The 14,102-nt window shown below is 35.2% G+C and overlaps 1 protein-coding gene across 5 annotated transcripts in view; it reads right to left on the bottom strand.

Annotated features, from left to right (window-relative positions):
• Nucleotides 1–14,102, bottom strand: part of CSRNP3 (cysteine and serine rich nuclear protein 3) — a 177,255-nt gene that overhangs the window by 155,894 nt on the left and 7,259 nt on the right. The window contains exons 2-3 of one of the 5 annotated variants that reach the window (XM_072961092.1): nucleotides 2,915–3,045; nucleotides 1,405–1,743 (exon numbers count right to left, since the gene is read on the bottom strand). The exons of 1 other annotated variant lie outside the window; for it this stretch is intronic. The gene's annotated coding sequence lies outside the window, so the exon portion shown is untranslated. The remainder of the gene's footprint in view (nucleotides 1–1,404; nucleotides 1,744–2,914; nucleotides 3,046–14,102) is intronic. 3 more of the 5 variants (XM_072961093.1, XM_072961095.1, XM_072961094.1) reach the window with 3 other exon arrangements.

Genomic DNA, 14,102 nt, shown 5'->3' with positions numbered 1-14,102 from the left:
TTGCTAAGAATGGCTATACCTACAGAATTTAGATGTCTTATCATGTTTCCAGTCAGTTCAGCAAAGCTACAGGGAGTACTTGAGTCCTATGTCACGGAGGTTTGCTGAAAAGATTTTATACAGGGTAAACCAGTCCGTAAGCCTTTTGCTGGATAAAATTTTTTTTCTTTTTTTTTTTGCTGAAATATAGTCAGTTTACAATGTTGTGTCAATTTCTTGTGTACAGCATAGTATTTCAGTCATACATATACATACATATGTTCCTTTTCATATTCTTTTCCATTATAGATTACTACAAGATATTGAGTATAGTTCCCTGTGCTATACAGTAGGACCTTATTATTTATCTATTTTTACAAATAGTAGTTAGTATTCGCAAATCTCAAACTCCCAATTTATCCCTTCCCACCCTCTTCCCCCACAGTAACCATAAGTTTGTATTCTATGTCTGTGAGTCTGGTTCTGTTTTGTAAAAAAAGTTCATTTGTGTCTTTTTTTTAGATTGGATAAAATACTAATTTAGGTCTCTTCATTCCTTGTATCAACAAGGTAGTGAAAGCCAGCAGAGGTAGCCTGATGCATTTTTTAAAATTTGTTAATGTCAATTTAGATGAGTCATTAGACCTCTGAGAGTAATAATGTCTTCATAGCCATAAAGTCACTCTTAAGGTGATCTGCAGTTGTGAAAACAAGTTCTTGCAATGGCAGTTACCCTCAATGGATAAAGAGGGTCAGATAAAATAAAATCATGTAGTCATCTCAGTCTTCTCTTTTGCCTACTGTTATTTGCACCAAATATATCAAGAAATACTTCTCTACCCTAAGGAAAATGATAGCCTAGGAACAATAACAAATGGTCTTACAATCAAGGAGACAGTGGGTGGTAAGCAGTGGGAACTGTGGCAAACTGGAGATGCATACCCAGGTCAAAGGTGGAAGCCACTACCCAGGTTCAGACCTTTTCAGCTCATGCTTTCCCAATTTAATCCACTCTAAAATCTGGCCAATGTCCCAATCATATTCATAAGCACTCCTTTACACTGTTAGCTTTCACATTCCCCATTCTCCTTTTCCTTATTAATATTGTTTATAAAATTAAAGGAGTGGTTTTTAAATTACACATTGTAATTTAAAGCCCCATTTGGGTTGACTCTACGAGACAGAGTCAGAATGGCTCAGATCTGACACTTGGAAGAGTTAACAGACTAAGGGATCAAAACATTCTTCCCGCTATTAGCCCAACACAACATCTAAAATGCCTTTGCTAGAGATACATAAATTGGGGGAACAAACTTATTTTACAAGAGACTGCTTGCATAATACATGCTACCAAGGGGAAGTGACATCTTAAGCCATCAAACCTCAGCATGGCAATTCTATCTCATAATAAGGAACAAATCTCACTTTAAAAAGTTAAAGTCACTTTAACTTTCTTCAAAAGACTGGCCACTTTTCTTGCACTTCTCAGTGACCTCATGGTCTCTCTCAATTTTGGTAGCTATACTTTCATGAGGCATATCTGCTCCAAGTCTTTCTGCTGACTGGCTTCCTTGGTTTCTGTATTTTCTGCTTCTTAGTCTCCCCAGCTGGCATATGGCTTGGCTTCTGACAGAACATCTTCTACTTCATTGTATCCTGAAAGCCTCAACAGTAAACACCAGTTGTCTCATTCTTTTAGTATATCTCAGTTCAAATTGTTGAGTAAGGGAATCTGTGTGTCCTCATTCAGATATTTATGCCATCCTGTAGAAAAGAGATCTGTTTGTCTTCTGTACTTTGTTAAGGGGCCATTTATTATTTACTCAGTAAACATCTACTGAGCTTCTATCATGTCCCAGTGACTATTTTAGATGCTGGAGAATGATAAAGTAACAACACAGAAAAAAAATTCCTTCCTCTAATGGTGCTCACTTACTGGGTGTTGTTGAAGGGAAGGGGTAGACAAATAATAAACAGATAAGTAGATTAAACAGATAGTATGTCATGCGGAGATAAATGCTATGAAGAAAGATAAGTAGCCCAGTGATACAGTGACTACTAGGTTGGCTGACAGAGAACATTGCATTTTGAATTAGTTGGTAAGCTAATGTCACAGAGGGGAAGGTGAGGGAGCCAGCAGTTTTGACACCTGGGGAAGAGCAGGCCAGGCAGAAGGAATGGCATATGCCCAGGTCCTGGGCTGGGCACAGTAGGCAACGAGGTTAAACAGGTATCTTCGGCTACATTGTGTAGAACCTGTAAGGACTTTGGAGACTACTCTATGTGAGATGGAGGTTTCTGCAGGGCTTAAGTAGTGGAGTGATGAGATCTGACTTATACTTTCAAAGGACTACTCATTTGCCTGTTACTTGATTTTAAAAAAAATAGCAAAAACCAGAGGGCCTATGGTGAAGGTAGATTTGACAGAAGAAAGGAAATTAAGGAGGAACTTGCAGCTCCGATGAACAGTTAAAATCAGAACCTGACCAGGCTGAAGAGGTAGGTTCCTTTTGGGGGGAAAGAATTCAGAAAGATGTTAGAAGGGGAGGGAAAGTCAAAATGCTTCCCAAAGCAATGTGGTTCCTTAATTTTACCTACAACCGTCTCTGGTCTCTAAATTTACCAAATATTTGATGATGGTGGGACCACCTTACCTGCTAGATTTCAAATAGGACCAATTCTGATACATCATACCATTTTCTGGTACAGCTTTTGCAAATTAACAATGACAAAGTAAGCTTTCCTTTATTATTCTAAAGGAATATTTCTTTTGATTTGGTAGAGAAGAGGCATTATATGGATGGTGATCACTATCAAAAATTTATTTATTAGTGGGAAAACGGAGGTTAAGAGTTAATAACTATTTACCCACCACTCTCCCTAAAAGTTACTTATTCAAGATTTTTAAGAAGTAAAATCCATAACCACAACTTACTACTGCAAGGATTATAGGACTCTGGCTCTCAGAGTTGACCTTGCTTGAAATCCATTGAAGAATCTCTCTTATCTTCAAGTGACTTATGGAGGTTTTTAAAAAATTGCAGAAAATCTCCTAAAAAAAGAGAGCTGTTGAAAGATTTTTTAAAATGTTGATGTAGCTTTTTTATTATTTATAGGAAACTATTTGGAAATTTTTCCTTAACAGGTATGAAATCAAATAAATAATTTGTGTGGATTTGCTCACATCTGTACTTTTAGTTCTGGTAGCCTCGAAGAAACTTGCACAGCCATTTGAAGAGAGACTGAACTGTGTAATTAGATTCCGAATAAACACAAAGAAAGGATGGGGAAAAAGGTCCCAAAGCATAAGAAATGCTTGGAGACAGACAGACAGAGACAGAAAGAGAGGAGAAATAGATTCATCCTACTTTGTGTTTGCCAATTTGATTCTGTTGTGGTGTGCTCTGGTTGTAGTGCTAAAATTGCAATGTTACAATTATTTCCATGACAACAGACAGAGAGATCTTGCAGGAGAAGTTAAATTGTGAGAGAGACTAAGACACTACCCCCATTTAGATGTCTGCAGTAATAGGTGGGAAGGGAGAACAGTTATTATGAATGTCCTTGACTGAGTTTGTGCCCTCTACATAGTCCAGTGAGAGCAATCCTAAACAATATTCAGTCACCCTGTAACACAGAATGCTGTTTTGAGAGTATATGGCTGGAAGAAACTGTTAGGAAACAGAGGCAAGTATGGATAACTTGATTTATATTTTTTTTGCACCTAAAAATGTATGATATTTGTTAAAAGTCAAAAGTTTTAGAATTCTAATTCAGGGTCTCTTAATGGACCTCCTAAAGGTCCTGTGTTTCCTACATCCAGAAAAATAGAGTCTACTCAGATTTTCTTAGTCTATCTAACAGGAATGCTGTATTCTTACTGATCCTATATCTAGTAATTCTTTTTGAGAAGTATACAAAATAATAGAATTTTTAAATGCTGTTCCTAATATGAAAACTTTTATAAATTTGTGTATTAGCCAAATAGATGAGTCAGATTTTGAATTAAAATATTCAAAATAATAGTTGAGTGCTTTTATACAAATTCATTCAAAAGACAGAAGAAATTTTAAGAGTAGGGGAAGAAAATAAATTATTTTATGTTCAATTTATGACACAATGAGAAAAAATTGAATTAAGACAGCTCACTAAGTGAATCTAAAGTTAAAAATATAATTTGCTATTTTGAGGTCCGAACTACTATGAATGGTGGATACATTGCCCTTTCTACAGATGAATATTATTTTTCTAAAAATAATAGTTCAGAGCTTATATGCATCTCTCTCAAGAATTTAAATATTTGTTGTCATTAGGCAATTTTTACAGAATAAAATACCCAATGGTTGATTTTATTATTATGAAACTATGACACCAGAGAGCCCAATATATTAAATAGTAAACCTCTAACGCCATGTATATATTTTTAAGTTCCTTTTTATTCCCCCATGACAAGGACACTTCTATGAAACTAGGGTAAAATCATGGGCTTGGGTTGGTTACCAAGGTTAATTGGCAAAGACTAGAACAAGAGTGGGGACAGACTGTTGGATTCAGAGGTGGATGCAGAATAAAGGTGAATAAAAGTCAAAGTAGGTTGAATGGTCCTGGGAATATGGAGGGAAAGTAGGAAAGACTTTGCAAAGAATGGAGGAAAATCCCCAAAGAAGAAATGGAAAATTGGTGAGTTGAGAGATCTGGGCATTGATAGTTATCAAGAATTTAGTAGCAGAAGAGCAAGATGTAGAAGAAATCAGCCTGGGTTGTAGTGTCTATGGAGAAACGCTAGTTCCAAAGATTACAGAGTTTGGTATATCTCCTTTTGGGTTGAGAGAGAAATGGGAAGAATTGCTTTAATCTGAACTCATGGTGGTATCTGGATCCCCCATTTAAAAACACATTTTAATCTGAAATTCAGGATCTGAGAGCCCAGAGCTGGAAAAAGCTTAGGAGAAAAAAGCAGTCTGCGCTGTTACCATGAATTTGCCTCCAGGTATAGGGAAGTGGTGATGTGTCCTAGACCAGGCTAGTCATTAAAATTTTCTGAAGAAATTTAAAAAAATATAAAAGAGTCCCAGGAACTACCTGGAATCACTGGTATGGTGAAAAGGGTGAAGCCACTTGCTTGAAAACCCGGTTTTACTATTTCCTAAATGCGAGTTCTTCAGCGAGTTACTCAATTTGTCTCAGCCAAAATTTTCTCTCTATTAAATGGGGTTAATGGTAGCTGTTTTACAGTGTTAGAATGTGCATTGCAGGTACTTTCCTAATAACTGTTAACTTCTACACCCTCCACTGGTACGTATTATGAATTCCAGATGCTTTGCATTATAACTAAAAAGAAACAAAAACAATACTCTAAAATCTTGGCTGAGAGTATAGTTTAGCCAGTTCAGTATGAAGGGGTGCTATAAATTGGAAGTGAGAGATCCGGGCATGCCATTTACACTCTGGGGTATGGAATGGATGGCAACAGAACAGAAAACTAGGGGAGATGCTACAAAGTCTCCTTTTGAAGGTGCCCTTGTTCTTTGGATGGATGAGCATGACCAGACAGTGTCAGGGTAAATTCCCTCCATTGTCAAGTGACCATCTTGCCAAAAGGCTACTTCACACTCCAGAAAGGAGTGTGGATTGATTAACACTATACATTTAATTTTGCCACCTATAATTTGTCCACTTACTAACATAAGCATGTTCCCTTCTCATTAAATAATTCTCTACACCACTTGTTTTTGTTTTATTTGATTTTTATCTTTGTGTTTTAGGCTACATAAGATTTCACTGAATGGCCATACAGTAATATTTAACTAAAACTCAAAGGGAGATGCTTGGTTTCTTTTTAAATTTTTATAAATCACCATATAACTAACATTTTCTTTCATATATTTTTGTGTACATCTCTGACTGTATCTTTAGGACGAATTCCTAGAAGTGGAATTACAAGGTTCTCAGTACATGCTGCCAAGTCACCTAGTGGAAGGTGAAGTTATGTCTTTAATGGGTACATTAGGATGTCATTTCACTATAGTCTGGTCACTACTGTGACATTGCTATTTTTTTTAGTTCTGTGAATTTTTCATATACTCAGTAAGAATCAGAGCTAACACACATAAATCGTGCTTACTATGCACCAGGCACTGTTCTGGCATTTTACATGGGTATTCTGCTGGATTCTAAGGTAGAATACAGGATTCCCCACCTTCTTGTGTGCATTCTTTGTATAACCCCAGGATTATACGGTGAAATATCACTTTGTATGTTCACATTACATGGCAAAGGGAATGTGTATATGTAATTAAAGTCCCAAGTCAGTGACCTGGTAGATTATCCATGGGCCTGACCCAATCACATAAAAACTTTAAACTAGAGGACAGAAATTAAGGGTGAGAAGGATTCAACACAAGAGATTCTCTGTAGCTGACTTTGAAGATGACCAGGAAGTATGCAGACTCTAGGAGCTGAGAGTGGCTCTGGGTTCAGCAAGGAGGAAACAGGACCGCAGTCCCAGAACCACATGGAACTGAGTTCTGCCAACAAGAATGAGATTCGAAGTAAATTTTTCCCCTGGAGTGACCAGACAAGAATTCAGCTGAGCAGACCCGGTATTCAGCCTTGTGAGACTCTAAGCTAAGAACTTAGCCATGCCCTGCAGGACTTCTGACCTACAGTACCATAGGCTAATAAGTGGGCATGCTTTAAATTGCTAAGTTTATAATACATCAACTATACTTCAATTAAATAAAAAAAGGTTTAAAAAAGACCCAGATACTATTAGTGACTCTAATTCAAACTAACTGCACAATCATGGAATCTCCCTAGTCACCAGCTTCTTCATTCTATGAATGTTATTAATAAATATTACTTATAAAAATAAATAGATAAAGGCAGAAAAAATTGCTAAGTTTGTGCTAATTGTTGCAAGGGAACAGAAAAGTAAAACATATCAATTTATTTAATATTCACTGTATCCATATGAGGTAGGCATTATTATTAATACCATTTTCAGATTAAAAACTGAAGTACAGAGAGGTTCAATCTACCAAGGTCATAAAGCTAATCAATCTTACAGGCAGCATTCCAACCCAGGTATTTTGGCACTTGAAATCATACTTTTAATCATCACGCTCTTCCTTGACTCTTGATGGTATCTCACTGCTTCAATTGTTTTCACAAGTTCATTATCTCATACAATACTAATTTAGCCAGCTGATATCCAATGAGTTAACTGTAGTTAACATGGAAAAACTGAGGGGAAAAGGAATTTTTAAGCTCCCTAATGAGGAATAACATTTAGGACACCATTAAAAACCCTGGGGATTATTTTCCTCCTTCCATTCTCGGTTTATTAACAGAAAAGGATGACTAGAAATAACAACTAAAATTGCACACAATTCCTGACTATATCTCAAATTCTGTGGTAAAAAACATTCTACGTGGATTTATCAATCTTTACAATATCACATAGGTAGATAACTGAATTTCACAGAAAGGGAAGCCAAGGCTCAGCTGAAGTAACTTGTCCAAATTTACACAGGCAGTAAGATGGCAGAGTAGGCATTCCATCAATCATTATGCTGTACAATCTTAAGACCTAATAGGTTAGCCAGTTACCACCAATACATAATTTGTACCAGAGTATGCATTTCTAGAAGCAGACGTACTGACTGACTGACTGCATCATCCATTTAAGGGGTATATATGTACACCACAGTACAGTCCCCATATACATCAGCATATTTAAAGGCATATTAGCAGTCACTCTTCCTCTACAGACTCCCTAGACATGAGGGCATGACATTCTTTTTTGTGTGTGTTGGTAAGTTCTACCTTGCTATGATAGACTGAGACTTCCACCCATCTCATATTATTTGCTTATCTTTACCTTGAGACATATTAAACCTCAGTAAGATGGGTATATTAACTCTCAGCACACACCCTTGGTTTCTTTGTAGCTGATTCAGCATTGTCACTTGCCAAGCATGATGAGTTAAAACTGTTCCCCCAGAACACAGGATAAATGACAGAAAGTGGGTTCAAAGTAGAAGAGAAATATTGCTGAACAATTTAAACTTTAATCTAATATTGCTGAACATCTTTGACTCAAGACAGTGGGGATTCATTGAATAAGAGCATATGTATAAGAGCACTTAAAGATTGGTAAAATACATATTACTCTATTTTCTTACAGAAACAGTATTTATCATGTATATTACATGTTAATATAAACATAATTACATTAATTTACAATTAATCCATTGATTTAATATGTGATGATGATGATGGTGTGTGTGTGTGCATGTGTGTGAGATCAGGAACAGAAGAGTAGTAAAATGGAACAGCACAGAGCAGGGGGTCATGAAACGGGCACTGCATACAGATGAAATCCTCTGTTAAAATCAGAGAGCTTGAAAGGAGTTTATATGATAAAAAGTCTGCAATCCAGGTGGAGGGTATAGCTCAAGCGGTAGAGTGCATGCTTTGCATGAGGTCCTGGTTTCAATTCCCATGTACCTCCTCCAAATATAAATAAATAAACCCAATTACTTCTCCCTCATAAAAGAAAAGGAAAAAAAGGTCTGCAATCCAAAATTTTGCATGGCTTAATGACATTTATGTGAAATGAACACTGTCACGTTGAAGTGTTAACAAAGAAGCACATGAAAGAAAGGGACTATGCTTAGCATGTGATGAGCGGCTGTCACTGGGAAGGTACAAGAAAAAAGTAAGGTGACTACCTGAAGAGATTATTCACTTATTTATGCAGTTAGCAAAACAATTTGGGGGCACATAAAAGGTATCAGGCATTATGGTAGATGACAATATAAGACAAAGAAACCCCCTGTCACAGAATTATAATTGAGATGGTTGATGAAAGACTAGAGAGAAGTCAAGGAAGTGACTGCAAGGACCACACTAAGAAGCCACGGCAGGGAGCACAGGACAGGGTGGAGGCCCTGAGGCTGTGCCCTTTGGCCCTGCTCATATAGTATGTGAAGATCTCTGAATATAGAAGCTTGGAATAGAGACCCCAAGCTCAGTTTCCCATTTGACCCTCCCCTGGGGATTTCAGTGGACAGGATGGGAGAGTCCACTTGGGGCCCCTTACTGATTCAGATGTCACAATGGCCAAACAATCTAGTTTTATGTATGAGTTTTATGAGCTACACGAAAGGAATTTGAGAAAGCAAAGCAAGAATTTTTAAAATAACTTCTGAAAACCTTTCCCAGAATCTTTCTGCCTTAATATGCTGACAGCATCAAAACCAGTATTACTTGGGTAATGATTGATGACAAATATTGATTTTCCATGGCTAGCCTAACCCTGAGATAGAAAAGGAAGTGAAAATCTTTGTAAATACATTCAGGAGTCCTGTTTAGGAAATTACTTGTTTCATTTATTAAATATATTGTGATATATCCACAACATGACAGCACCTAACTGTATCAACACTTACTAGAAAACAAAACTGAAATGCATTTTTGACCCTGACAGCTAATTTATTTAAAGTCAAGGAGATTACGAAGGTAAGTCAAAATGATCATGCTGACGGGAAACTGAAAGCAGGTCTGAGATGGAGAGTTCTGTGAAACTCTAACATTCTTGTGTTGTTACCCATAGGGGACCATCTGGCCCCACGTGCTTTTTCACCTTCTTCCAAAGTCCTCCTAAACTCTGCTTTTCTTTCATCTAGTATTTAATGCATTATATACAATATTTAATACAAATTCATAGTATTTGGCTATTGTTCTTTTGCATGATGTTCAATTTCCCACTAAAAAAATCACTGTGGGAATTCTTCTTTGTGCCTTACTTTTTTCAGAGGCAAAATGAGCATTCCAGGAAAGAATTATCTCTATAGGTCAGTCCCACACAAAGAGCATAATAAAAAGCAAATGAGTGTTTTCCAAAGAACTTTAGAATTAATATTGTTTAAAGATATAAAATTTACATAAGAATTACTTTTACCTGGTGATCGGTGGTTTTTGTTTAAAATAATAGTTACAAATGTGCATGTGAGTCAGGAGAGATAGAAACGTGCTGTGTGCCTTACCCTTTGTTGTATTGGAAGATAATGTGTTAAGCTCTTGATCTAACTAAAGAACAAAGACTTTCTGGAAATAAATCAGATGGCTACTATTTACCTTTTGGGCCATTAGACTAAAATGAATGGTTAGCAAAGTTGACCTCGTGTCAAGTAGTTTTCTTGCTAATGTGTGATCCTTGGAATTAACATTGACATGTATCGAGGTAATCATAATCTTTAATTAAATGCTTGAAAAGTTACATCGAGTCTGTATTCTCTGCGTTTGCACATTCAACAATTTTCACGTCAAATTATTTAGTCTATTATGACAACTGAGAGCTGAACAGTTGACTGAGAAATCAAACGATTTGCCCAACTGATTCACTGAGATACGTGAAACTTCCGAATGTGGTTATCAGCTTGATAAGCAAGTTCATTCCTTACTCCTTGATTTACAAAACAGCAATTAAAGAGTAATAATGCTGCTTTGGACCAACTCCTTTCCTATACCTATATAAGCCCTATGTCATACTATCAAGTATTAGATACATACTAAGTCAAAAATAAATTCTGATCAATAAAATTTTTGTTATGGTCTACCATAGTACAAATGGTAACAAGAGTTTCCATTTGCTTGAATCAGCCTAAGTACATTTCACAGTTTGAACACTGTGAAATCTGACCCGAGCTTTCTTACCCTGGTGTGATTTCCGTTTCTTTTAAATCCCATCCTTCCATTTCTAGCATTGTAGGGTAATTTGCCAAACTAACGTATTTCCATTATAGATATAGAGCTGTCTACCTGTATTATAGGGGAAGCTATTAATATTTCCTCTTCCAGAACACATGTTGTAAGACTTAAGAGACCCACATAGACTCATCAATGAATCTGGAAAGCTACTTGTAGCAAATAAGAAGCCTGAAGCAGCAGAGACGCTACTAACAAAATGTATTTAAAAACTACCTGTAGTAGAGAGTAATTCCATGCAATATATTACTTTCAGGAAATTGAAATATTCCTGATAATTCTGATTGTGCCTGAAATGAGTTATTCACCCAGGTTGCATAATCCACATACTAGTCTGATTTGTTGTCAGCATGCTCTTTAATGCCATCCATGTTTATGCTGAAAGTACTGCCACTGAAGTGCTTGTTAATTGATAAAAGCTAAATATTTCCCATTATCTTAACTCTTCTTGAAAAATAACACAGACAGAACAAATTAATTTAATTCTAAAAAATGTATTGCCTAGATATTAAATATATTAAAACATAGCTTAAGCATGTAGTACTTTATTTACTACATTGCTAACAATAAATCTAATAGACTAAGGTTAACATTATGAAAACAAAGTATTATACGTCAAAAGCGTTTAAACAAATGGTAAAAGAGAAGACAGAGGTAGGAATCTCATTTGAATGATAAAATAGGAAAGATATAACAGCTTTATGCTGATTTTCTCTCTTGCCAAATAGCTGAGAGAAAAAAGTTTATAGTGAAAATGCTTTAAGAAATTGACTATGGCAAAATACGATGATAATTGTGATTTTTTATTTCTTAAAAAGAAAAGCCACATAAAATGAATTTTATGTCCAAAAAAGTAAAATTTTCAAATAAAACAGAGTATATATGTGTATTTACAATAATTCCTATTAAATTTCAAATGTATTACATTAATAATATTTTAAAAAACATTTTTTAGGTTGTTGCAACATGCAATTTTTATATATTAGATTACAAAGGTAAGGAAATGACTGCATTAATAAAACATGGTCTGGACATTAACTTAAAAAACATTTTTGATCTAATATGTCAAAATATGCATTTGATCCTCCTCATTACCCATAGCTTGAACATAAATGTCAAGGTTTTCTTATGATTAAAATGACTAATATATTAAAAAAAAGTTTCTTGATTTATTGTCTTAGTATACTGCTAACCACTACAAACATAAAGAGGAAAAGGAAAGACAGTATTGTGCAGCAGCAGGAGACAAGCTGGATGTAGTGGTCTCTATTAAAAACCTATATTTGAAACTTAATGTTTGCACTAAAGGAAAAACAAATGGTCTTGCTTTGGTGTCTCTCACAGAGCAGCCTTACATGGTTTTCATTTGCCTTTTTTCATTCTTCACTTGGACAGGAACCTCTTAACTGTTTTCTTTCATGCTTTTTTTTTCTCTCTCTCTTGCACGCGCACACACACACACACACACACTCCCTCTCTCTTTTTCCTGTAGTCTCTGCAGTAAAAGCTACCATGGTTATCTCATGCAGACGTCTGCCCGTGGATGATAGGAAATGCTGATTGAGAAAGAGTTTATCTACTTTTCATCCAAAATATGTGAGCTATTAAGGAAATTATAAAAAGCAGCAACAATATACTTTGGTTTTATTCAAAACCTTTCCCTTAGCAATTATTAAAAGGATGATATTTTTAGCCAAAGAAAGCAAAATGCATCTGCAGCAGCTGGTTTCCAAGGAAACAGAATAATTTAAAACCATGTGGAACTCTGCTCTCTAATTTTCATCAATTCCCCTTCATTCCTGGAGGTAGATTTACTTGGAATTTATAATTTCCAAAAAATATAACTGCCTTGACTCATTTTCTCTACCACATTTCAGGAGGTGAATGTCTGTTCTTACATAGCACCTTAAATTCCAGTCTAAGGGTCAGTTAATTTCTACCATCATTTTGTTTTGAAAACCAAGATCAGAACACTCCATCAATAATCAGAAACACGACAATTTTTTAGTATCACAATATTTTTGAAAACCAGAAATAGTTCAAAATAAATCATGCAAGAATATTTGATTGGGTCAATGTGACACTTATGTGTATAAACATATTATTAACTATGTTTAGTACATTTAGGAAATTAAAGATAGTTCTCCATTCATTTAGATAATCTTTACCCAATATTCAGTAGTTTTTTTCCCGTTCTTTTTTCAATTTTTGCAAGAACTGTTGTGTTTTTGTCTGCTCTTCAAAGACAAAATCCATCTCTCAAACAAAAACAAAATGTAAACACAAGACCAAAAGAATCCTTAGAAATTATGCATATTCATTCTTATTAGTTTGTGACTCATTCAAAAGAAGAATTTTTAAAATAGATGAACAAATCATTTATATCTTTGAAAGACTTTTATTATTATAGTCAACAAGTATTAATTGACGGCCAATGTGTTCAAGTCAGTAATAACCTTTTTTAAAAGAATCTCTATTTTAGTGAGGTTCCCCATCCTTAATTGGCCTATATTTATGAATTAAAATCACTATAAAATTAAATGGACTTAGAGTAAAATTACTTTTCATATGTCTTTACTGTGTGTCATTGAGTCTATATATTTAGAACTCTCCCCTGTTTTCCCTAAGGGTAAATAAAAGACAAAATTAAGATAGAGAAACAACTAATAAAGTAGAATCTTTACTTTTGAGCTGTTAAAAAAATATTGCCCTAGGGATATAATCACAATATAAATGCTGTGATGGAATTCTTACCTAGGTATATTTGATTGTTAAATGAAACTACCAGTAAAACTTGCCTAATAAGATGCTATTTTTTATAGCAATGTTTAATTCTTAACAAGCTTCTGAGCTCTGAAAATGGAAAATGGCCCCATGCATGTTGATAAAGACAGTTGTTTAATTATCATATAAGCTTACAATTTACTACATAAAAGGATACAACTACCCAATAGCATAAGCTTTGTCAAGAGAAGTGAGTTAAAAGGGTGTAAATGCGTATAAATCATTCATGCTAACTTAGTGTTAAGAGTCTACAACCTGCAAAAATTATTTTCCTAAACCATTTACTGTGTTGTAAATATTTTAAAAACACCACATGGAATTTTACACTGTATATTCAGAGAAAACTCCATTTTCTCAGGACCTGTGGAATTTACCAATCTTTCCTAAGCCTTCCTTTGATTTCCAATAAAATAAGCTTGAATAGAAACAAACAAAAAAGACATAATGGCTCATTTTATCTATTAATTTTTCCTCTAACACTTGCTAGAAAGTTATCCAGGATAAGACATGCCTCTGGTGTTTTTATCAGTCAAGGATTTTGCAGGGGAAAAGAATAGCTCATAGCA

This window comes from Vicugna pacos, chromosome 5 (assembly GCF_048564905.1).
Source record: "Vicugna pacos chromosome 5, VicPac4, whole genome shotgun sequence".
Classification (NCBI taxonomy): Eukaryota; Metazoa; Chordata; class Mammalia; order Artiodactyla; family Camelidae; genus Vicugna; species Vicugna pacos.
The sequence above is the reverse complement of the archived record's forward strand: the minus strand, read 5'-3'. Positions and strand labels throughout refer to the sequence as shown.